Below are 27,855 nucleotides of genomic sequence, written 5' to 3'. Positions count from 1 at the left end.
TTTTAGTGTACAATTTAATGGATTTTAATATATTCCAAAAGTTATACGACCATTACCATTATCTCATTCCAAAGCATTTCAGCACTCTAAAAAGGAACCAATCATCAGTTAGTAGTCACTACCAATTTTTCAGTTCCCTCAGCCCTTGGTAATTACTACCCTACCAGTACTTTCTGTCTCTATGAATTTGTCTATTCTGGATGTTTCATATAAATATTTTTATTATATCCAACCCATTATTCCCAACTCTAGAGGTATTTCAGAATACTGATTTATTTCCAAGTTATATTAGCTGCTAATTTTGTACTTCTAGATGAATGCTGATCAGTTTGAAAAGCATGCATCTATGCCTTAAATTTTTAATAAATTTCAAACAGAAATGAGCCAATTATTTGTATAACTTCTATGTAAGAGTCTTCTGTTACATTGGTATAACAAGCTATATATATTTACTCATCTTTAGAATCATATTATCAGCCTGTCTCTATTTGCTTTCAAGTATGTTGTAAAATAAAAAATAAAAAATAAAAAAACTGTTAAGTAATTAGCTAAAAACATGACACATTCTCTCTTCTTTACCACCCAAACTTTTCAAGATGCTGAATACAGATGTCTATGTGGAATGACACATCTTCATATTCCAATAACAAAATGACAGAAAAACCCTCAAAAATAAAAATGAAGGGCTTTTTAAACAAAATTTATTGTAACTCACCACACTCTAACTCCTACTAATCAAGCTACTCTTTCCTGTACGTGAATAAACCACCCCTTCACAGCAAAATCAGGACTCTTCTCTATCAAATGACACACAATTTTCAGAACAAACCTTTTTTTAAAAAAGAAATTGTCAGTTTTCACTTACTTTAAATTCTGTGGCCTCTTCTTTTCCATAATGTCGCAAATATTACAGACAATATGGAAACTGCTAAATCTCCACTTCAGTGTCTGCTTTGTAAACACTACAAAGCAGATGGAGAAATGATGAAAGAGGCAACAGTATAATTCACACCAATATGTTCTTGAGCCACAGCTTACATAACATTACACACGGAATTTTATTATAATCATTAATTTCATGTGTTATCCTTCCCTAAGTATTTGATCAATATAAATTATCATGAGAGATGAATAGTCATGGACTGACAGAAGAGCCCACAGCAGGTCCGTGGAGCACTTGGGGTCTTTAGGCCCCTCCCTGCAGACGGAGCCTGATGACCTGCTTCAGGGCTAGGGCTGGACCTGGCCACCAGTCCAGGGGTGCTGGGGGATGGAGGTTTCTCTGCCCACCCAGGTTCCTCTCACAGCCCCGCCCCTCAGGGCCTGTCCACCATCAGCCGCACCTGGTATTCAGACAGAGCTGGCTTCCCACTCAGCAGGGTAAGGCCACGGCCTCAGAAGCCACCCATGTCAGGAATCTGTCTCTTTAAAATACCCTCTTGAAAAGAGTTTGACCTCCCCTTACCTAACACAAATGGCAGGAATTTTTAGTTCTCAGAATTTAGCAGATGACGCCAGCAAACCCCTAGACGTCAAGTCTGTCCAAGCCATCTCTGAACTTCTTTGTTCCCTTGAGCTACCCTGAGCCAAGTAAGAAAAGGACCCCTAGACAATCAATCCACTGAAATAACCAAATAATGTCTGCATTCATCCCACAAAAACCCCTTAGTTTGTGAGCAATTCGGAACTCATCACTCCCATAGCCTTGAATTTCTGGCTTGCAGGTGGAAACCCTTGTAATAAACTCATCTTTCTGCTTTGTTTTGGTGTATAGTCTAGTTTTCGACAATACATACCTGTGTGCACACAGGGGGCCAGCACAGAGGTCCATACTGAATCGCACAACTCATACTAAATAAAGAAATGACAGAAAACCCTCAAAAAAGAAATTAACATTGGCTGAGGAGGAAGAAATCACTGCATGCTGTCCATTTATCCTGGGAAAAGCCACACTCTGAGCCCTTGCGTGAGAAGTAGGAAGAAAAGCGCTTGCTCAATGCAATAGCACTCGGTGGTGGAGTATAGGGTAAGTGGAGGCATCTGGCTTCCCCTCCCATGTGTCTGGGTAACTAAGGGAAGCGGTTTCTCACAACCTTGAAGGGGTCTGATAAAGTAGTGTTCTCATAGCCTTGAGCCCGGGTCTGATAAATGGTTCCCATAACATGAAATTGGCTCACATGGGCAGCTTATGCTATGTTACCTAAGAATGTTAGCCTGAGGCCAGCTTTGTTTGTGCTAGTACTTAAGGAGACAGGGACTTCTCACTGGAGTCGGAGCGCAGACATGGACACGGACTTGTGGCCTGCATGGCTCCCTTGAACAAAGTCATGTCAGACATCCCAACGGCTCCGTGAATATTTTTCCGTATGCACGAATCCCATGATCCTGCCTGGCTTTAATCTGTCGCAACACACCGAGGCAGGTCCACAGTGGGTGTGTGCTTGGAGACAAGGTGGATGCCTCTGCACCGTCCCCCACCGCCCCTGCCTTTTCGCTCCACCGTGAGCAGCACCTTATCCAAGATCAGGGATAACAAAGCAGAGGTGGCTTGGATTCAAAAGAAAAAGGTCACATAAAGATGCATAAAGCTCACAGGTGATGCTGGAATTGGGTTTGTGGATTTTCACCTGTGGGGAAGTTAACACTAGTAAGTAACTTGACAGGTATATTCAGATGTGGCAGCCTACGATTTCACTGCTTTGACCACTGGGCCTGGTGTCATCAGATATAAAAGTCCAGCTGCTGAATCTTGCAGATATCAGCCTGGGTTCCAAGGATGGGAAAGGTAGAGATTGTCAAGTCATTGCGGTGGCCTGAACGTATAACTTGATCCTGATTGTTCTGAATCCTGAAACCCTTAGACATAAGGCCATTGAAAATGAGCTGGAAGGCTTTGGCAGTGCCTTGAACAGCCAACCCCCTCATACTGGCTATAAGAAGTAGGATAAGGGAGGCATTACTCTCATAGCCATTTGCTCTGAGTGAGCTGGCTGTTGAAACTGTGAAGAGCAGTCAGGCTGAATACTAACTTCATAATGCTAATGTGACCCTGCAGAGTGATGCCACGTCAGATGATCTCACTGATGTGCTGAAGGAAACAGTGTATATCCCCAGTATCGATGTATTATATAGGATTGCTCAGATCTCCATTGAAGAATTGGCCGTCATCTATAAGGTGCCTCACTATTGACCCATCTTTGCCCATCACTGCTGGGATGTTGACAACCTATCAGAAAATATATGGGGCTCTACTAGGAGGATTTGTACCAAACCCAAAGGCCACTTGACAGATTACGTATCTCCAATGGTACTTCTGTACCCTAGGACCACTGTAGAGGATTTCTGCATGAAGAGTCACAAAAATTTCATCAAAAATTTAAATATGCTCTGGTCTGGTGGCCTCTCTGTGAAACAAAATCCCTTAAAAGTCGGTAAAGACCATACAGTTAGAGGACAAAGATATCATTCAGGTTGCGGAGAAGTGACTCCTTCCCATGTCCTCATCTGCCAGGCCAACCGCACCAGCTCTCACCATGACCAGGTACCCTACCCCAAATCCCGTCCTGGCTTTGGCAGCCACTGGATCAGAAGTGAAGGTAGGGAGAAAGAGGTACTCAACTGGAATTTCACTTGCCTTATCTTGTTGTTACCTTGTATATTGAACTATATGAAGGAACTGATAGGGAAAAAATGACCACAGTTGGTAAGGATTTCACAAATATCTATTCATAATTAAGGTGGTCATAGGATCACAAACACTTTTGGAATCTTGTTCAGGGCATGTGTATGCAAATCTGCAAATATGTAAACAAGGACACCTTTAACTAAGGTGAGGCTAATGAATGCTTAATGAATTCTTGAATGACATAACCTTTCAGTGATAGTGCTTTCTCTGATTTTAATGCTTGCATATGGGACACATCAGTAATTAGTTTATTTAAACATTTTCTTTCATCATTTAATTAATGGGAAATAAACACAAACCTGAGTTTGGTCTATTACTGAAGAAATTTACAAACCTCTATAACTACCAAAGAGAAAAAAAATTTTGTAAAAACATATAAGGCAAACTTTGATGATTTTTAAATAACCTATATTTACAAAAATATATTAAGATAAACATAAGCTTTATAGCAACACAAATACTTCATGCTTGGCTTATGAATAGGATGGATAGGAACTTCTACAAAACAGAAGAAAAGGGAAATCCTTAACAGGCTAAATTCCAGCACACGTCCATGACCTTTTGTTCCTTGTGCCACATGGTGAATTATTCATTCATAGAATGTTGATAACAATATGACATACGATCTATACACGGTGAATCAAATCATTGAGCTGTGAGGTGGACGACTTTAATTCTCCCTTGACTCTGCCATTACCTTCGTGACCCTGGCCAATTCATTCACTCACTCAACAAGATTTTAGGAAACTTCTGCCTTGTGCTGTGTAATATAACAGTTAACAATTTTTTCTGACTTTATAAAGTTTAAAATCCAGTCATTTAACCTCTATTAAAGTCATTTATTTTCTAGTCAAGACACATACTTAGTCTAATGTTCTTATTTATGAAATGAAAGAACTGGATATTTATAATATCCTATCAAAGACTCCTGAGTCTTTATCAATATAACATGTGCTTTCATGCTCTCCGTAATGACTGTAGGTTTTCCTGAGTTATTCATGCCACGTTGTAAGATCTCTAGCACCTACACGTTGTAGGTGACCTCTAGCATGTGTTCCTTAAACCTCAATTGGCATTTTTGCTATATGGTGTGTCAAATACTATCACAATATTTGCTGAACAATGCAGATGTCCATCCTATAGGCATGACTTCTTTAAATTCCATTCTGTAAGTCAGAGAATTCCAACCAGTGTGAATGGGCTGTGGGGGTGTGAGGAGACAGCAATTTTCTCCAGCTTCAGGGTGGTATGACAGGGCATGGTAAGCTAGAGCACCTGGCTTGTGGTCTTTGAAAACAAACAGCCTTATCTATTGCCTTTATGTGCTGTGTGCATGTGTGTGTGTATTTATAATTTTCTAGGTATGTCATGATGTAAAATAAACTGGGGAGTATTACCCTAACCAACCAAGTTATAAAATCAAAACTACAAATATTACAATACAGGTAAAGAAATAAAGTCTAGAACAAAATTAGGAAAAGCCCACAGTCAAATTCTAAAAAGCCTTCTAGAGCACCAAAACTAATATTATTTACATAAAATTGGAACCAATTTTCAGAAATTACATTAGACTCTTTCAGAAAGTGTAAAACTATCTATGAATATGATGCTGAATCTAAAGTGAATGAGTAAGTAGGCATATTTTGTCAAAAGTCCCAATGGAAGGTATAGATTCATCAGTTTGGTTTATAAAGCAGTATCCTGTTCCACTTTATTTAATATGCTTTTAAGTATCATCCACTAAAGAAACTATAAATAGCTTCTATATGTGTAAAGTTAAATAATATGTATTACTAAATCGAAATTCCACCTATTCTATCCATGGAACCATAAGGGATAGTTATTTTTAAAGTTGTTTCTCCTATTTCAAATATAAGTTAGATTGAAGACTTGACTTGTATAAGTTCTACTGATTCTACCAGCCCTCAAGTCACTCAAATATATTCACTCCTCCGTTCGCATAGCCACTGCCTTAAGTATAGCTCTCATGTCTGTCATTCAATACACCTCCCTATTGTTTCCAAAATACTTTTCTGTGCTGTGCAAGACATTTAAAGGATCTTCTTTGTCTATGTAAATGATTTCCACAGAAGGAAAAATGCACAAGCTACTATGATCTCAAGTTGGTTAAAGAGGGATTTGGGGGGGTTGCTAGCAAACTTTCTTTCAAATAACACTGGATAGCTAAATAAAATCAAAGTTCCTTGATACGATACACAAGATCCTTTTGGACTCGGCATTCACTTTAGTCTCATCTACTACCTTGCCTACTCCAAGTAATTCTGAATTATTTACAGTACCCCCTACCCCAAATACTGGTACATCAAATACTGGTGCATTTGAATATGCCTTTCTTTTGCCTATAATATCTACCTTCCATTCCACTTCTCTGATCTTCCCAAATTAAGTTAATGACTGCATCCATATTTTACATCTGCTTCTCTTATAACAGAGTTAAAGGATGCTTACGTTCATCTTACCTGCTAAATAGGATCTCTCTGAGTATAGACATTGAGGACCGTATCTCATTCAAACAACATTAAGCCCGGCATATATTAGGTACACAATAAATATCTATTAAATTAAAGGACAATTTTTCCTACAAAGCCATAATATTCTTTGAAGCTTCAGAAGTCAAATTATAATTGAGGATCCTTGTAAGATAATAGGATGTTAACCGTGAAAAGGGATTTTCAACTGCTTACAAAATTAATAACATATTAGTGCCAGGTAGTGAAGGATATAAGTTACAATGTCTGTATTCAAAATTCCTTTTTCAGCTTAACAATGGCTATGAGGCAAACAGTATGCTAACTACTTAGAACTGAAATATTAATAAGAAAGGGACTCTAGAACCTTTAGTTCAAAAATGTAACTGGCTATCTATATTCATAAAGCATACTCAAGTACTCATGAAAATAAAGAGAAAAATAACCTTTTTTATTTCATCAATTATTAAGACAAATAAAAATCAATACTAGTATCTGGAAAGAAGTGAATATGAACTAGTAAATTTCCAAGGTTTTAGTTAGTTATACCTTGCCTTTGTCTCATAAAGTAGATTCGGCCTGTAATAACAATAGTATGTTTCAAGAATCTGAGAAAAATTACATTAAAATTAAATTCTATACCTAGGTACAACAGGAAAGCCATCCCCAAAGGGAGTTCCTGGTAATGCTAGTTTGTATCATTTTTTAAAAAAGAAAGTAATGTAAAGAAACCTTCTTGTTCCCAATTATTTCCAGGAAAAACAAGTGTCAGTATTTCTTTCCAGAGCACCAAAATGGGTTACATGGCAATTTATGATCAATTATTGTGGCCAAGATAATTATTTGGCCTGACTTAGGTTCTATGTCTATAGTTGTAGAGAGCACATTAGGGCAAGAGGTCATCCACAGCTAAACCACAGGGATTGAGAGTGACCCTTTTAAACATAATGAAGTCACTGGTGAAAAAAAACAAAGAGAAAAAGATGCTAAAACTCAAAACAGTACAAATCCACTATAGAGTAAGAAGGAATAAAACCTCCAAATCAGTATGAGTCTATGCTCTCCTGTAGGGTAAACGGAGGCAGTCTGGCTTCCTCACCCAGGTTTCTGGGTAACAAAGGGAAGCAGTTTCCCATAATCCCGAGAATGGACCGGATAAGCAGTGCTCCCATAGCCTTGAGTGGCCCACCAAGCGTGGTATGAAGTTCTGTTGCATAAGGTCTGTCGACTTTGTTTGTTTCTAGTATATTAAGGGGTAGGAGCTTCCTGCTGGGAGAATGCAAGGGCCACTCTGGGTGCCACAGAGGGGGTCAGGTGACATGCAGTGTGACATGCAGCTTGCAGCGTGCGTGGGTCATCCACCCTTGAATAAAAAACATGTCAGACATCCCAATGGCTCCATGAATATTCTTCTGTGTGCACAAATCCCATGAAGCTGTCAGGCCTTGAAAGGTCACAACACATCTCCCTTCAGCATTATTCCTCACAAAGCATAAGAAGACTATGGTGGTACCAGGACCTGGGGCTAAGGCAAATAATGTCTTATTAGAACTATGAGAGCAGGCTTGACCTCAAAGACTCCATTGGAGTTTCAAAGGGTCCATGAACCATATTTTGAGAGCCACTGCTATAGATAATGCTTCTCAAATTTTGATGCCTATATTAATTAACTGGTAATTCTGACAAAATACAGATTGTGATTTCGTTACTCTGGGCTGGGACCTAAGATCCTTCATTTTTATCAAGCTTCCAGACAATATTAACACAGCTGTATCATGCATAACTCTTTGAGTAGCATAACTTAAACAGTGAGGATGTACTTGACTCACATAAATGGAAATCCAGAGGCATAGCATGACAGCTAAACTTAGACCTGTATAAAAATTGCTGGAAATTCCACTACATACATTCCATGATTCTGAGTATGTGATTATGTTACCTCCAAAGGAGTCTGAGAAGACCAGTGTTTTTCACTGGAAATTTATGATATCTTAATAAGGAAAAAGAGGAGAATGGATATTTGGTGGGAAACTAGTAATGATGTGACAGGAATACTGGGGTTATTGCAGATTCATCCCCCTGGCCTGGGGGGCAGCTTGGCTCAGTAGCTGGTCTCACGGCTATGTCTGTTCTCTCACCTCTTTTTGGCCAATAGCTTCTTATAAAGCAGGGCTGGTAACTACTACTGGCAGGCCAATGACAGCCTGTTTTAGTACAGCCCTTGAAGTAAGAAAGGTTTTTAAATTTTTAAAAAGTTGTTTAAAAATAAAAGAAATAAGAATATGTGATAGAGACCTGCAAAACCTATTAGATGTCTAGATTGATAGGTGCAAGTGGACATACCATATTATCTGGAATTCTGGGATATTCAGAGTTAAAAATACAAATTTGAGAGTCAACTGAATGCAGACGATATGTAGAGCCGCAAGACTGGATGAAAGTCTACGGGGAAAGGGTAAGGAAAATGAGAAAAGGCTAAAGTTTGAAACCTGGGTCACACAAATTTCAGGCATCATACAACAAAGAAGAAAGAAAAAAAAAAACACAAAAAACAAAATGAGAAGGAGCAGCCACTAAAGAAGTACAGTAGCAGGGAAGTCAAGAAAATTAAGTGTCTCAAGAAACAATTGTAATTAATTGCATCTAATGCTGCTGAAAAAATGGTGTAAGATAAAGACAGAAGAGTTAACAAGAATGAGCAGCACATGGAAGATCTATTTCACTGGTAAGACTGGGAAGACAGCTCATGTGGAGCTTGTTGAAGTGAGCATGAAGTGAGACATACAGGCAGTAAAAATAGCTTTCTTTAGTTAAGTCTTGCTCTCAAATGATACCAAAAAATTGTGTAATTAAAATAGGATGTAAGGTCAAGAAAAGGAATAGCTTTGCTTTTACTTGTTGCACATTTGCAAGTGATAAGGCATGTTTTTATACTGATATAAACTGTTACTGTAAGGATGACGGGAAGTTGGCCAGATGTGAGGGAGTAAAGAGAATCTTTTTTTGAGGAGAAATGAGTAACAAAAAATATATATTTAAAAGCTGAGATGATAAAAAAAATCTTAGTGCTTTTAAAGAAGTGATAGCTAGCCAATTTGCGTGAAGATTGGTGAGGGACGCAGGAGACAGCAGCTAAATATAGATAGGTAGGGGTAGTATTGTGCTCTTATGCCTGATTTCTGAATTGGCTCCAAGGGAGAAACGTGCAAGTTTGCACACAATTTACAATGTATAATAGCATATAAAATAAAGAGTTTTATTGATTTTTGCTGAACTCTTATCTCCATAGCTAATATATGGTTGCAATTAAACAAACATAGCTTTAACAATAATATCAGTTAATATTTTTATTTCAATTAACAAGAAAGATGAAGGTAAAACAATGAAGATGTATCTCTAAAATCATACTTGCTGGTCAATGACATATGGGGCTTCTTTGTTGAATCACATAATAATTTTCCAAACCTGAAAGAATATTTACATAATTTGTCACGATACTTACAAGGTAACAGCTCCATGCATGACAATTTTCAAATTTAATCTGTATTAACATTTTCTCTATTACTTTCTTAAGTTTATATGGTCAACAAAATGCTAAGTTAAGTTCTGATTAATTCTGATTTCTAGCATTTGCCCATTTCTGTAATGTAATACTACCACCAATACTAATCAAGCTACCAGCGTGACATCACTAAATGCCCAGGTGAGAAGAGTTGCACAGTAGCACTTCATTGTGTGGTATTTCCATGATATAGACACAATAGGTGTAAGATAAGAGTAAACCTCAAGATACTAGTAAAATGTGGTTAAATAATCAGAAAGTGACAAGTTTTGAGTATTTATTACCTTTGTTTCAAATCTAATGTATTTCATTTTAAGTTTATGTAATATTACCTGTAAGTTTTAAAACAATGTCTAAGTCTAACAACATGCTCAAAAAATTCCTGAAAGTTTAGCCCTTACAAGCTGATGCAAAACCTACTCCTTCATACCATTGCATAGAGCCCTATGGTACAGCACCTCGCAGGCCATGTTAAAAATGTTTGATATCAAACAAAGTGCAAAGGGGAGCTATAATGTGTTTTAAACATTTAAAAGTGTAATAGTAAGAGCAGTTAGACTCACAGAAATATGACTAGTTTATTCAATAAACTCTTGCTGGTTGCTCAGTACCTCAACAAAACAGAAGAATATAAAACCATGGTTTGATGCCATTTGAGAAAAGTTGCATTGGAATATGCCACAAATGTTTGGAACTAAATGACTTTTTAAAATCCCTTCCAGCTTAGCTATTCTGTGATCTTCATAATTATACCAACTGTTGGGAATATGAAAATATAGAGCTCAGAGCTAATGCTCCATAAAATAATCTTGGATACCTGATGCTTCAAGCCAAGTAGATTTCAGTAGAAAAGCATCCTTATCTCAATTCTGGTGAGCTGTTTTGTAAGGTCTAAAATCTTCTGATAAATCTGGTATAATTAAAAATTAGTATTGTTAAAAACAAGATGGTATCCCAGAGTTTCCAGTACTAAACTAAAAATATATGAGTGGCATATATAATAAAAGGTGAAAATAAAATTTGTTTTTCATGTTATAAAGCTAATGAAAAAGTAGTTTAAGAAAGAAATTAGGTCATCATAATATTGGCTTGTATATACCACTCCTAATAAGAAAATTTTAAAAGAGCGGGGAGAGATGATATCACTCCACAGTGAAAAGTTAGCCTGAACAAACCTGAAGTTGCACTAAATGCTCAGGAAAACTAAAATTAAACTGTGGAATTAAAAGATGTTATTTTTACACCTGTAACACTAGCAAGTTGGTTGTTTTCACTGTAGCTCTAAAAAGTGGTTTGATGGGAGCCAAGCTGTCTTTTGGCTTGTGAGCCTAAGTGATAAATTGCTCAGCCAATATGTTCTCTCTCTGCAAGCCAATAGAAGCTTTTTATCACACTGTCAGGGACTGCTGGTTAACAAGTTTAGACAAACTAAAAACTACTCTTATTAGAAGTTTGGAGCCTTATTGAAAGTCTTGAAAATAACTTAAAAATATATTTTGTAATAAATAATATTATAAACTACAAAATGTAATTGTGGGTTCAAGATCTAAAAATCTTTTTTAATTAGAAAAATGTGATGATTAAAGGTGAAATCTCAAATTAATTGACTGAAAGCTTACTTAGCTCTCTTTCAAAATATCATTAAAAAGTGACAGTTTTGTTGCAATTGTGAATAAGTCATATTCTTGAGAATGTAGAGTTAAATTACCTATTTTTCATAATTTAGCTATGTACTTAAGAATCTTATTTATTGCATCTGTTTCACATTATCAATCCATGTGTAGAAAGAGCAACATATTTAAATTATTCTTGTTAAAATATTAATAATAGAAAAAGAAAAAGCACTATTTCATGTTATTATTCATTGACGAGCATAGATATCTAATGTCACATACTAATACAGAGGAATAAAAGACCTAACTAGAAGCATAAAAACTAAAAGTAGAATGAATTGACTTGCATAAAGCAATTTTATAATGAAACATCACATTTCCAAAGCTCCTTTTCTGCCTAATCTTGTATCATTAGTCAGAAAATAATTATCAATTAATGTGATGTCATATAGTCTTGTAAGTGTGATGTACCACATAGGTCACCCACATGTAATGTAATATATGACTAGTTTAAATTATAGAGGCTTTTTAACCATCGCCAAAGTTCTCCTCTATAGTATCTTTTTATTTGGTAGTAGAACTTATTCTCATCAATTTTCTTTAAAAGTCAGTTTTGTTTTTTAAGTATCTGACTCAAAGAGAGAATGACTTTATGCACAGGTACTTAATGAGTGAATCACTATGAATTATCCATCTTGATTGGAGAGAATAGCCAGAGAAGTAGATAATAAGAAGAATAGTAGCAAGTAGTTGTATTCACTTTTTGATTTGAAAGAAAGGTTTTCATCATAAGTTCATGAGTGAGTTGGAAGGGTAATTTTCTAGTTTTTACCTAGTTTTTACCTAGTTCTAGTTTGTACTTTAGAAAATAAAAGATCTTCAAAACACAGGGAATATTAACAGATTAAGTAAAGGCTTACAAAACCAGCTCACATAAAAGATAAATATTCATACTGCTTACATGATCAAATATATTTTAAAAATATAGTAAATTATTAAAATCTGTATGTTCTTCCAAATCAGTAAGTTATACATAATAATAGTAAACATCAAAGTTCTTGTTTTACCAAATAAATTTTAAAGTTCTTGTAGTGTCAGCTGTGTTGAGCACATAGTAACTGTTCAAGAATGGTGACTCTGATGAGAAGGACAATAATGAAGGCCCCTCAAATGTATTATCAGATATAAGTCTTCAAAAGTGTCTTTTCAGAGTGACTCTGATCCCCTTTGACCCAGCAATTTCCACTTTGAGAAGCTTTTCCTAAAGAAATAATTAGATATGCATGCCAAGATTTATATGTAATGATTTTCATAAAAGTTAATTAGAATGAAGGTAGTTTTAGCAACTTACATGCTCAACGAAAGGAAAATGGTTAAATCAATCATGATTCTCCAATAAAATAAAACATATTTGCCCATTATAAATGCTGTTGTAACATAATATTGGATAATGGTGAACATTTTTCATACCCTACACTATTATCCAATATTATGATACAACATCATTTTTCATACTAATTGTTAAATGGTAAAATTTGTACACATGAGATGATTTGGCTGTTTCTTGAATCTATACAAATAATATATCCCTGATATTATTTACATTTTATAACTCATATACAAATTATAAGCACACATACGCACACAATGAAAATATAAATACCTAAAATGTATCTGGGCGGTGATTACTTGTCTTTTGTTCTTTTATTTACATTTTTTCTGCATATTTCAAATTTTCTATGTGACTATGCTTTACTTCAAGTGAATGAGCTACTGAAGGAATTTTTCTAGACCATAATAGGTCTAGAAAAGGTATTTAGTTAATACATTGATTTGATTTGAAATTTGAGGTTTTAAATGATCTCAGAAGCATAAATCAGAGTGATAACCAATGCTGAAATGAATGAAGGAATGAATGAATATGGGAATCTGTAAAGTCATCTTCAATTATTTTCATAAGCCATAATTTAAGAATAAACCATATAATCTTTAAGCCAGTTTAGGACACTAGTTCACTAAATCAAGCAAGCACTTCTTTGACAAGTTCATTTTGAGATGACCTAATGAATGCTAATGCCTTAAAATCTATAATTAGAAAATGTGGCCCACCCTTCACACCCTGAATGACTGAGGAGAAAAGTTAACATAAAGAAGTGGGCAGGGGCTTCCAAGATGGCACCTCCTCCTAGGGCCAAACTGTAATTTCATCTATATTATGAAACAGTCACGCTGAATAACCAACTGAAGACTAGCTGAAGAGAAGTCTTACAACCAAAGATTTACAGAGAAAGCCACATTGATACTGGTAGGAAGGTTGGAGACACAAAAATGGCTGGCCCCAATCACATGAACAGCAGCTGAGGTTCCGAAGGGACAGCTCACCTGCAGGAACCCCTCTACCCTGAGAAGAGTAGAGTCTAATCCTCAAGCTGGGAGGACGCCCACATAACATCTGGCTGTGATAAGCTACAGCATTTCTGTCCAATGGAAAGAGGCGGAGTCCACTAAAGACATAGGCATCCTCTTAAAGGGCCAATACACAAAATTTTATTTCCAGCCACTCACCTAGGGCTCAAGTAGAGGGAAGAAGGAGGGGACTGGATTTATATAGGAGAGTGTGGAGTTAGTGCCTCTGAAGAGACAGTTGAAGAACAACTGCAAGGATCCTTGTGCTGAGTCATTCATCCATACCATAGACACAATCTTTCTTTAGTAGAGCACTGCCCTCCAACATCAGCCTGGGAGAAAGCAATACCCCCACACTTTGGACTTCCTCTTCCCCCATGCTGCAGAGCTTATGCCCAGCTGAGGGGTTCAGACAAAGGCTCTTTCAGTGACCAAGCCTAACAGGCAGTCAGCCAGTGGAAGCAGGCAGAGGCAGGTGGAGGAGGATCTCCTGATACCTTGAGATGTATGACAACCTACCCCAAGGCCAAGTTTTGGTTAAAGCTAGTCTTGGTGCCCAGCTTGGTCCTTCCTGTGTGCATCCAGACCCAGCAAATGCAGTCACAAACTATTGATTGATTGTAGCCCTAAATAGGCTGCCAGGGTCACTCACAAGCCTGCACATTACATTGTCCTGCACCAGAGTCCCGCCCAAGAGGCTCAGAACCAACACACCTTGTGGCCAGCTTCAGACAACATCAGAGTAGAATCCAATGAGCTTCACAAGCAACATATCCAAAAAAGACATCTCAGTAGGCACCAAACCCTGCTGAGGCAAACTTCACTTTGTGTGGTGAACACCTACACAGACGCTTGCATGCTGTGATCAGGATTGAGCCTCAGAGTCAGTCAGGCTGAGGGCTGATCCCATGCATAAAAGGGCCAAGAGCAATCAAGTCTCAGTTACAATAAGAGGGCCCACATAACCACACAAAGGATATTCCTGGAGCACACACCTCAGGTGCTCAGGGAGACTGCCATACCGGACTCCACATGAAATGTACTACATATGGCCATCCCCACAAAGAGTGGGAGTCATAGAAGATCTCTCTAACACATAGAAACAAACAAAAAGAGGCAGCCACAATGGAGAGACAAAGAAACATGTCCCAAATCAAAGAATAGGAGAACTCTCCAGAAAAAGAGCTAAATGAAATGGAGGCAAGCAATTTATTAGATATCAAGTTCAAAAAAGGATTATAAGGGTGCTCAAGGAACTAAATGGGAAGTACAGGCACATGAAAAATGGCATAAAGACCATAATAAAGGGCCAGCCAGAAATGAAGGATACAATATCTGAAATGAAGAATAACCTGAAATGAATAAACAGTAGGTTAGATTAAGCAAAGGATCAAATCAGTGATTTGGAAGACAAGGTAGCAGGAAACACTAAATCAGAGCAGCAAAAAATGATAATAATAATAATAATAAGTTTTAATGAAGATGGCTTAAGAGACAGTTGGTACAACACGAAACAACAATATCCATATCATAAGGGTACAAGAAGAAGAAGAGAGAGAACAAGACATCAAAAATCTATCTGAAGAAATAATGACTGAAAACTTTCCTAACCTTGTAAAGTATAAAGACCCACAAATCCAAGAAGTGCAGAGAGAGCCAAACAAGATATACCTACAGAGGCCCACACCAAGACATATCATAATTAAAATGGTAAAGCTTAAAAACACAGAGAATCTTAAAAGCCACAAGAGAAAGACAGATGTCCACAAGGGAGTTCCCATAACACTGTTCACTATTTCTCAACATTCTAGGCCAGAAGGAATTGACATGAAATATTCAAAGTGATGAAAAGTAAGGTAATGGGAAAAATACAATAAAAAATAAAAAGAAATAAAAATATAAAATAAATTTTAAAAAGAAAGAAAAGCAAAGACCTACAACCAAGATTACTTTATTCAGTAAGGCTATCATTTAAAATTGAATGAGAAATAAATAGCTTCTGAAACAAGAAAAAACTAAAAGAGTTTGTTACAACCAAACCAGTATTACAAGAAATGTTAAATGTCCTACTTGAAGAAGAAGATAGAAGAATAAAATAGCAATAAATACATATCTACCAATAATCACTTTAAAGGTAAATGGCATAAATATTCCAATTAAAAAACATAGGGCAGCCGAACAGATATGAAAAAAGGCACATGTACTTTCTGTCTAGAAGAGACCCACCTCAGAATGAAAGACACACAGACTAAAAGTAAAATTGGAAGGAAAAAAACATTGCATGAAAATGGAAAGGAGTAAAATCTGGAGTAACTATACTTTCTGAAAAAAATAGATTTTAAAACAGAAGCTATAATAAAAGACAAAGAAGGACACTATAAAATGATAATGGGAACAATCCAACAAGAGGTGATAACCATAGTAAACATTTATGCACCTAACATAGGAGCACCTAAATATGTAAAGCAAATCTTGATGGACATAAAGGAAGAGGTCAAAAGAAATACAGTCATAGTAGGATATGTTAACACCTCACTGACTTCAGTAAATAGATCTTCCAGAGAGAAAATCAGCAAAGAATTAATGGCAATAAATGACACTAGATCAGATGGATTTAATTGATATTTTCATCATTTCACCTGAAGAAAGAGAATATACATTATTTTCAAGTGCACAAGGACTATTTTTTAGAATAGATCACATGTTAGGAAACAAAACAAGTATCAATAAATTTAAGAAGCCTGAAATCACTTCAAGCATCTTCTCTGACCATAACAGCATGAAACTAGAAATCAATCACATAAAAATAACTGTAAAACACAAAAAGACATGAAGACAAAATAACATGTTACTAAACAATGAATTGATTAACCATGAGATCAAAGAAAAAATCAAAAGATACCTTGAAACAATTGAAAATGAGAATACAAACATTTCAAATCTATGGGTTACAAACGTGCCCTCTTAGCGCAGTAGGCAGTGCGTCAGTCTCATAATCAAATCTATGGATTACAGTAAAAACAGTCATAAGACTGAAATTAATAGCATTACAGGGTTACATCAGGAATCAAGCAAAATCTCAAATAAATAATCTAACTTTACATTTAAACTTGATAAAGGAACAACAACAACAAAAAAAAGCCCAAAGTGGGTAGCAGGATAGAAGTAATAAGCATCAGAGAAGAAATAAGTGAAATAAAGTCTTAAAAACAAAAAACAAAACAAAGCAAAAACTCTACCAAAGATCAATGAAACCAAGAACAGGTTCTTTGAAAAGATAAACAAGGTTGACAAATCTTTCACTAGACTCATCAAGAAAAAAACAAGAGTGGACTCAAATAAATAAAATCAGAAATGAAGGAGGAAAATTAACAACTGACTCCACAGAAATACCAAGGATTGTAAGAAAATATTTCAGACAACAATATGCCAACAAATTGGACAATCTGGAAGAAATGGATGAATTTCTAAAAACATATAATCTTCCAAAAATGAGAAATAATAAGAGAATCTGAATAGACAGTTTACAACCAGTGAAATTGAAGCAGTAATCAAAAAACTCCCAACAGACAAAAGTCCTGAACCAAATGGCTTCACAGATTAATCACACTAAATATTTAAAGAAGAATTAATACAGATCCTCAATCTATTCCAAAAATTCAAGAGGATGGAAGACTCCCAAGCTTATTTTATGAGGCTGGCATTATCCTAATCTCAAGACCAGATAAAGACACTACGAAGAAATAAAATTATAGACCAATATTCCTAATGAACATAGATGCTAAAATTGTCAACAAAATATTAGCTAACTGGATACAGCAATACATTAAATAGATCATACACTTGATCATAATCAAGTGGGATTTATTCTGGGGATACAAGGTTGGTATAGCATCTGCGAATCAATAATGACGATACCCCATGTGAAAAAAAAGGATAAAAACCACATGATCACATCAATAGAGGTAAAGAAAGTATTTGATAAAATCCAGCGCCCATTTACAATTAAAAACTTTCAGCAAAGTGTGAAAAGAGGGAACATACCTTAACATAATAAAGGCCATGTATGACAAGCCCACAGCCAACATCATAGTCAATGGGCAAAAACTACAAACGTTTCCCTTTAGGACTGAAAACAAGAGAAAAAGATGTCATCTTTCATCACTCTTATTCAGCCTAGTATTGAAACTCCTAGCCACATCAATCACTCTAGAAGCAGAAATAAAGGGTATCCAGACATGGTCAGTGTGGCTCAGTTGATCGGAGAGTCATACCCTAAACCAAAATGTCACAGGTTCAATTCCTGGTTGAGCACATGCCTAGGTTGCAATTTGGTCTTGGTCAGAGAGCATATATGAGGCAGCCAATCAATGCTTCTCTCTTGCATCAATGTTTCTCTCCCACTCTCTCTCTCTCCCTTCTCTTCTCTCTAAAATCAGTGAGCATGTCCTCAGCTGAGGGTATTTTTTAAAAAATAAAGGAATTGCAATGGAAAGGAAAAACTGTCATTATTTGCAGATGACATGATACTGTATATAGAGAACCCTAATGATCACACACACACACACACACACACACACACACACACACACTCCCTGCTAGAACTGATAAATTTAGTAAAGTAGTAGTATACAAAATAAATAACCAAAAATCAGTTGCATTTTTATATACCAATAATAACTATCAGGAAGGGAAACTAGGAAACAATCCCATTCACAACTGTTTCAAAAAGAAAAAAAAATACCTAGGAATAAAATTAACCAAGGATATTAAAGACACTGAAGATAAAAATTGAAGAAAATATAAATAAGTAGAAGTGTATATCATGTTCATGAATAGGAAGAATTAACATCATTAAAATGTCCACACTACCCAAAGCAATCTATAGATTCAATATAATTCCTATCAAGATACCAATGGTGTACTTCACAGAACTAAAACAAAAATTCCAAAAATTTATATGGAACAAGAAAAGACCCCAAATAGCATAACAATCTTGAGAGAGAAGAGTAAAGTTGGAGGCATTAAACTACCTGTTATCAAATTACACTATAAAACCATAATAATCAGACAGTATGGTACTGGCATAAAAACAAACATATAGATCAATGGTACAGAATAGAGAGCCTAAAAATAAACCCACACCTTAATTGTCAATATTTGACAAATTAGGCGAACATATACAGTGGGGTAAAGAGAGTCTACTCAATAAATGGTGTTGGGAAAACTGGACAGACACATGCAAGAAAATGAAACTAGACCACCGTCTTACACCATAGACAAGAATAACTCAAAATGTATTAAAGACTTAAATGTTAGACTCAAAACCATAAAAATCCTAAAGAAAAACATGGGCAGCAAAATCAGCAATTTGTTATAGCAATTTTTTTCTGATATGTATTCTTGGGCTAGTGCAACAGAAAATAAATAAATGGGACTACACTAAACTAAAAAGGTTTTACACAGCAAAGGTAACCATCAACAAAATGAAAAGACAACACACTGAACAGGGGAAGATATTTGTCAATGACACATCTGATAAGGGGTTGATATTCAAAGTATATAAAGATCTTATAAAACTCAACACCAAAAAAAGAAAGAAAGAAACCAAACAACCCAATTAAAAAATTGGCAAAGGACCTGAATGGACACTTCTCTAAAGAGGACATACAGATGGCCAATAGACATATGAAAAGATGCTTGATGTCACTAATCATCAGAGAAATGCAAATTAAAACCACAATAAGATATCACCTCACACCTGTCAAAATGGTTATCATCAATAAATCAACCAAGGATTGGTAGCAGAGATGTGGAGAACAGGGAACTCTTGTGCACTGTTGTTGGGAATGCAGACTGGTACAGCCACTGTGGAAAGCGGCATGGAGATATCTTTAAAATTAAAAATGGAACTGCCTTATGACCCAACAATTCCACCTCTGGAGATTTAGCTGAAGAAACTTGAAACACTAATTTGAAAGAATTGGGGGGTGGGGTGAAGGTAGTGGGTATTGGGGAGATAACTGGTAATGGAAAAAATACAATAAACTTTTTTTTAAAAAGCCAAAGTAGGAAAACAGAAGGAAGGAAGGAAGGAAGGAAGGAAGGAAGGAAGGAAGGAAGGAAGGAAGGAAGGAAGGAAGGAAGGAAGGAAGGCAGGCCTATGTTTATAGCAGTGCTATTTACAATAGCCAAGATTTGGAAGCAGCCCAAGTGTCCATTAGTAGGACTGGATAAAAAAGAGCTGTGGTACATTTACACAATGGAATACTACTCAACCATAAAGAAGAAGAAAACCTTACCCTTTTGTGACAGCATGGATGGACCTGGAAAGCAGTATATTAAGTGACATAAGCCAGTCAAAGAAAGACAAGTTCCAAATGATTACACTCATATGTGGAATCTAATTAACAAAATGAACTATCAAGCAAAATGGAGACAGACTCAGAGGCAGAGAGCAGGATGACAGCTGTAGCAAGGTGGGTGGGGCTCTGGGTTGGTGTTGGTGGAGGGATTGAGCAAAACAGAACTTAAAAAGAAAAGCCTCACATACACGAACAATAGTGTGGTGATTGCCAGGATTGGAGGAAAGTGAAAGAAGGTATAGGAAAGATAAATGATAACAGAGAAACTTGCCTTGGGATGGTGAACAAACAATACAGTGTACAGATGATGTGTTGTTGAATTGTGCACCTGAAACCTGTATAATTTTGTTAACCAGTGTCACCCCAATAAATTCAATAAAAAGGAAAAAAACTGGGCAAAGGAGGGGTATTAGAATTCAAGAAGCAGTTGGCTTTGATGGTCTTCAGTTGGTGCTCATTTACATATTTTGACCATAACTTCCCCCACCTTTTGCCCAGCACGCTAATATGCTCTGGCTTTAATGCACATTTAAACCAAAAGCTATGTGATCTAGTGAAAGACATACTGAATATAGAGCTTTAGGTTTGATTTTTGACCCTGGCCCTTATGGGTGTGCACAACATATGCACAGCCCTAAACATGTCCCTGAAATGTTGTGGATGCCCATTATCTCAACTAGATTTCCTGGTCATACAGAGATTAAAGAGACCTAATGGCAAACTGCTTGAGAGGACATGTATGTCACCATACACACTGATATTTTAAGGGCCCAAATTCTGGAAAGAAACAGAACGGTGTAGTCATAGTGTGATCTTCACTCATCCTAAATGTACCTATATGCAAACTGAGCTGAAGAAAGGGGAAAGAGAAAATAGGAGTTAAACTATATCGTGTTTAAAATCTTATGAAAGTATAAAATGCTTTCATTGTGTTCTGAGAAGTGAGTAATCTGACTTTTTAGAGAAAAGTAAACTTATTCTGAAATTTTAAGTGATTATCATGTTAATGGAATATATAATAGAACATCATTGAAATAAAGGGCATGTAAAAAAGAACATCACTGAAACAAAAAGATAAATAATGGGATATAATACTGAAAAATACCTCGCCAATACATTCTATCTGTGAATAGAAAATAATGGATATATCGTTTAGAAATGTTATTTCTTTTCATAATACCTAGTTATAAAGGTTCTTTCTCACACATAATATTTTCTTATATCATTAGTATCTTAAACTTTTGCCATTATAATCCTTTCAGATAGCAGAAATATTGCTTACTTAGACTTTAACGTACCCGTGAAACTTCTGAAATAGATTAAATAAATATTAAAATTAAAGAGAAACTATTTGGACTAGTAGATGTTTTGTAGAAAGTAACTAGTGGTTTTTAATATGCATTGTTATTTATTTAATACATTCCAAGTATGGTCACTTCATAATCAATGTCATAAAATAAAAGTAACTGTAGAAAAATTCTCCTCAGCAAAGTAATGAAATCATCTGAACAGTTGACTATATAAAAGGTTTTAATATCATATTAAATACACTGAAGTTTTAAAAATTAAATACAAAGTGTTATTCAAAGTTCATCCATTTTTTGAACAAGCTCTAATCTTTTTTTTTTAACTCAAGGAGGACATGCATATTTAAAACATACATTTGTGAGCATATGGAAGCATACATTTAAAAATGAAAATCCACAGTGAGATACTGGATTGCCACAGGAGCACGGAGGAGGGACACACAAACAGCCAGGTTAGGGGTCAGAGAGAATGTTCTTGAGCTGGAAGTACCTAGCTTTCTGTACAAGTAGTTGAAGTTAGCCAAGGGCAGTGGGCTAAGGAGAACAAATTACAGATGAGCATGGGAAAAGACGTGGAAATGAAAAACAGCATGGTGTTCTGGCAAGCCATCAGCTGCTGATGTGGCTGGAGTGGCCGAGTTTGGGGTGGAGGAGTGGATGGTGTAGAGCACGTGGAGCTCATGGAGCACACGGAGCGTCTGTGTGCTCTGAGCTCCTGGAGGCAACACTCAGAGCCTGTGTGAACTTGAGAAGTGGGGATTTGCTGTAATAGCTTCAGTCAGTGCTTCGTCAGGAAAATGGAATCCACTCTACGTACTTCGAGATGGAAGAGGCTTCATGTGGTGAATTGGTGGCCTATATAAAAATGGAGTCAAGAGTAAAGATAAGACCACCTTCAAGAAATTCAGAACATTTAGAGAGCCACAGGCAAAAGTCCACATCTGCCATCTGCTGTCTTTCAATGTGAACAAGATCTAATCTAATGTCTGATATGTATGCAGCACTGCCAGAAGCATTAAGGTCTTTAAATAACATTAGGTGAACATTTGAGAAGAAATTCATTGTCCTCTTAGTTTCTTTGTATTGTGCGCTTGTCTTCATGATACACTGATCTTTCTACTTATATATCATTCTTTTATCCTGTGAGAATATCCAGTTAGTTGGAACTTTAAACAAAATAGAAACAGAGAGAAATTTTATATACAAAGACCAACGTAAATGAATAGTATTAGAGATTACACAGAATCCCACCAACCTAATTATTTTTATCCAAGGGTGCAGAAAAATGAGGAGGTTTGAAATACGATACAGGTGAATCATTTTGAAATGAACTGTGTCATCTCCTTAAAGAATAATATATTTTGTACTGAATTTTTATAGATTTTAGAAAGAAGATGACAATGAATAGAACCTCAGAGGTGATGAACCTTTCGACATAGATTTTTTTATTTGCTCATAGAAATCCACTACTATTTTTTAAAGAAAACAGTGATGAAATTCTGAAATCTGAACAAGTTACCAAGTTTTCAAGCAAAAATAAAACAATACAATAAAAATACAGAGTAAGAAATGCTCAAAAATCTTGTGAATTATTGATTTCTTTTGTGATAGTGGTTTCGGTTCTGAAGGAAATCAAGAGCTTTCTGGTTCCTGAGCATTAAATATTTCCTGAAGATCCTAGTGTCTAAACTTTTCTGAAAACTACTCTTCAGATAGCGATTGAATTGGTTTTTAAGTTTTCTAACACTGACAGTGACAAAGATAGGCCAAATCTTTTAGAACTGGTATCATTTCTCAGTGGTGATGTAAAAGTCAGTCATATTTCTTCAGGTAGATAAATTCAATATAATTATGCATAAGTGTAATGAGAAAAAAATAATTTGATTATTACAGAAAAAATAGCATGTTTGCCATTAGTCCTCTTAATAAGCTAGGCTGAAATTAAGGCAAAAATAATCTCATCAAAGCTTGCAAATCAATTTCTAGTGGTTACCCATCATTCAGTTAAGAGGACTAAGTTGCCACTTTTGACACTTCTACTCCTGTGACATTTTGTGTTTTCTTATTTATTTTTATCTTCATAGTTTTAAAATTAGTCCAGACAGGTAGCCAGTTTTGAAATGTATTTCTTTCTGTAATGGAAAAATTTGCAACAAAATTATTTTAAATGATAATAGTTAATAATAAAAATTGTATGCAACACGTATTTGAAAAATAATTTTACATTGATCATTTTATTTTCAGTTATCCTTTTGCAGTTCTTACTGACATATCATAGCCTGTTCTATTTCTTAAAAATAGGTTGATATTCATGTAAAACGTAACTGAAACTGTATCTATGATAGTAAGAATTGAGATGTATTCAAATTTGAATTTGCCATTTTGAATTCGACATTTTATGCATATTCAAAGATTGGAATCAACTGCTAAATAAGTCTTTCATCAATAAAATTCAGGATGTGTGTGTGAGTGTGTGTGTGTGTGTGTGTGTGTGTGTGTGTGTCCCCAAACTGGGTAAGGGCATTTCATGAATGTAAACATTATTGTAATCATTCTCAAGAATGAAAGATACAGAAAAAGAGACTGAGAGAGAGGATGAAAGAACAACTAGTGGAAGCTATTTCTTTAGAAATATCCTAGATTTCATTTTTGTCCCAAAGAATTTTCACCTCAATAAATTTAATTTAAAGTATAATATGGAATATTTCACTTTGATAGACATAATATCTTAAAAACAAAGGCAAAATGGGACAAGTATTTTAACAAGAGTGAATGAGAACTATTTAATTTGGAGCTGCACAATGAATCATAATGCAAGAACTTAAAACTGCAGGAAAAAAACAGAAAGGTGAGTATTTTCTTAATAATAGTTTCCCCAAGACTTTTTAGAAATAATGCTCTCCTCTATAGATTATAATTTGTAAAACAGCATCTTCTTTTTAATGACAGATGGCAAATACCACAACGGAAGTTAAGGAGCTGGACAGGAGAATATAAACAGAAGTGAAGTAAAATCCTCGAAAGTTATATTATAAACCTCCAGACAACAAACAAGAAATAGATGCCCAAATGTTATCTCTTTGTTGCTCAGGCCATTAGGCCATGTCACCTTTCAGGTTATTTTGAGTTGAGAAATTCTTACTCTCAACACTAGAAACAGATGGGGAAACAATAATTCAGGTCGGACTGGGTGTGAACCAACAGGTAGTTTGATGACTCTACAAGAAAATGTTTGACAAGCTGTAAAAACTATTTTGGAGAAAGAAATAGTAGCTAGAGTTGCCCTAAGGAATACATGTCAATGAAGTTACCTTAAATCTGCATCATATTTTGATGTCAGATGAATGAGCTTTGTGGATCTCATGCTAAAAATCAGGTTAAAGTGACTCAGATTGATTTTGATGTATTCAGTTAATGTTAACGGGACAGAAGTGAAATTTGTGCCAAAATTTACCACAAGGTAGGTTTCTTTTTCCAAGATTCAAAATAAATATTAATTATGCATAAATGCAAATTTATGTCTTGATCAATTAATTCAATACAAACACTGTAGTTCAGAAGCTCATGACTCAAATGTAAAAGTTAGAACCAGAAGAGAAACGCTATCAAGAAATAGGGAAATAAGAGCAATTCTCTGAAAGCAGACTAAAACTATCATTCTGGTAATGAGATCAAGAAATCAAGAAACAGTTGTAGAGTAGATATGTTGAGTAGAACATAATTTTAAAAAATACAGTAAATAAATAAATACCTATTACCCACTAAACTTTTTTATGATTTGGCGTTTTTTAAGGAATATCATTCAACTGCTTTAACATTGGCATTCCAGACCCTCTGTGATCTCAAGCTCATGTGGCTCTCCAGCCTTATCTTCCTTTTCCCTATATTCCAGCCACAGTAGACAACTACCTGATGTTTACCATTGACTTCCTACAAGCCTTTGCTGCTATTCTCCTTGCCTGAATTCCTTGCTCTCTGCATCCGCCTGCTCAAACCTTACCTCACTTTTAAGACTCGGTTTAATTATTAAAGCCCCATATCTTCCAAGAAAACTCTGATTTTCTAGTGAGAATTGTGCTTTCTGGTGGGCATATAAATCTTGGTTTGACTCTGAATTGACTCATCACATTCTGCCATAAATAATAATTTGATGCTCCTGTCTCTTCTCTATATAGCTATGTACTCCTAGAGTATAGAAACTATACTAACCATTTTGTATCCCGTTTATATTTGAAAGGTTTGTGGAATTTAACTAAATGAATTGCAGAGTAGGAAATCATGAAGAATGTTACATTAAATATCCTTTATTAAAAAAACATTCAAAAGATCATTGCAGATTACCCATTTTATATAAATGGGGGAAATATACTCTTGGGTCTTTTGCTGCATGCCTACTTTGTTATTGGAGCACCTAAGTATTATTCTAGGGCAGCAACATATCTCTGAAAAATTCATCTTAGATTTGCCCTGTATACTTACTTCCTGGTGCTTGACTATGACATCATGTACAGTAGACACCCTTCTCCCGCGGGATATATTCTAAGATCCCCAATGGGTGCCTGAAATTATGGAAATACCTAACCCTATGTATACTATATTTTACCTGTATGTACCCATCCATGATAAAGTTTAAGCCCTAAATTAGACACAGAGATTATCAACAATAACTAATAATAAAATAGAATAAGTATAACAATATACTATTATAAAAGTTACATGAATATCATCTCTCAAAATTTTGTATTGTATTCACCGTTCTTCTTGTGATGATGTGAGGTGATAAAATGCCTTTTTAAGTCAAGACCTTTCACTTTTTCACTTAAAGGAAGCACCTATATAACTTCTCTTTGGCATCACTACTCTTGCACTTTGGGACATCATTAAGCAAAATAAAGGTTACTTGAACACAAGCACTGCAATAGCCATGACAGTGGATCTGATAACCAAGATGGTGACTAAGTGACTAACCAGCAAGTAGCATATATAGCATGGGGACACTAGACAAAGGAACAATTCACATCCCAAGCAGGATGGAGCTAAATGGTGGGAAATTTTATCACACTACTCAGAACACGTGTAATTTAAAACTTATGAATTGTTTATGTCTGTAATTTTCTATTTAATATTTGTTGAGCATGGATAACTGAAACTACAGAAATAAACACTGCAGATAAGGAAAGGTGGGGGGGACTACTTTGCTCATGCCCAACAGCACTACTCATTTTCTTCTCATTTGGGATTAGAATAGTCTGGGCAAAACATCACACGGACTGTGCTCAGAATGCTGAAAACTGAAGTTGGAGACATGAGACACTTAAAGTAACTTTTACACACTTTTACATTTATATGCAGTTTCAGATGGTAAAGTAAAATGAGAATTTTTTTTTTACTGTGCAATAACTGCAGGGTATTCCACAATAACATTCTGAATTTTCCTATGTAGTGAAAAATAAGACTATCTTTGTGTTTACTGGTTTAAAAGAAAAGTATTATGTTGGAGTTATAGTTCAGCATGAACTCGGATCTCACCAGAGGCTCCCAGCAGTTAAAGCCTTCTAACTAAGCCTTGTAATGTTAATATTTTATGAAGAGACTGGCTTAAATGATCAATATAAAAACTACCTCTGCCAGAAAATTGTGTCTGCACCCTGCTCCGGAAATCCCACAGTAGCCAGGTATTTGTTTTTAGATTCTAACACCTACAGACATCCAAGCAAGAGTTACTCAGGAATGAAACTCATCTGTGTGAGACAAAAAAATAAAGGAACACGCCTGACGTGTGGGTTAACAGCCTGAGCTTCAGGATTTTTCTTTCTTCCCTTTCTTCATTACTCTGGCTCTGAGTCACTGTTCTCAGGTCACACTATCTTTATACGTTCGATTGATGAAGATTTCTGATTCACCATGTTTTAACCAATCCATCTCCTGCTGCTTCATTTTTTTCAGATCACCCCATTGTTGATTACTTACATGGACGTAGATTTCTGCTTTGTTGCATCTCTTTTACCTGCTGACCCAATGTTAGAAACTTCTCTTGCCTGGACTGCACCCTGTTTACCTGTGCTCTGCTTCCCTCATTATAGTTTTTCCAGGGGCTTCTGTTCACACTACCTAATCAGGCAATCACAAACAATGGCTTCCTCCTTCTCAACTTTTCCCAAATACCGGTTATCATTCCACTTATTAAAATCACTGAATTTAAATTTTATTGTGAAAAATGGACAAGGGAGAAGAATGATATATTAATTTCCCAAGGCTGCACCACAAAAAAGTACCACAAACTGAGGAACTTTGTAAAACAAATGTATTCTTTCACATTTCTGAAGGTTAGCAGTCCAAAACCAAGGAGTAAACAGCATTGGTTCCTCCAGGTGACCCCCAGGAAGTCCTTGGTCCTGTGCTTCTCTCTCAGCTCTGGTGGTTGCTGG

At 35.8% G+C, this 27,855-nt stretch overlaps 1 pseudogene; it reads left to right on the top strand.

The window, feature by feature from the left end:
• Positions 1 to 1,127: 1,127 nt before the first annotated feature.
• LOC129063223 (developmentally-regulated GTP-binding protein 1-like) lies at positions 1,128 to 3,485 on the top strand (annotated as a pseudogene).
• Positions 3,486 to 27,855: the final 24,370 nt, after the last annotated feature.

Source organism: Pteronotus mesoamericanus, unplaced genomic scaffold (assembly GCF_021234165.1).
Source record: "Pteronotus mesoamericanus isolate MK-2021 breed Mesoamerican mustached bat unplaced genomic scaffold, CSHL_Meso_final scaffold_85, whole genome shotgun sequence".
Taxonomy (NCBI): domain Eukaryota; kingdom Metazoa; phylum Chordata; class Mammalia; order Chiroptera; family Mormoopidae; genus Pteronotus; species Pteronotus mesoamericanus.
This window is presented reverse-complemented; position numbering and strand designations above follow the sequence as displayed.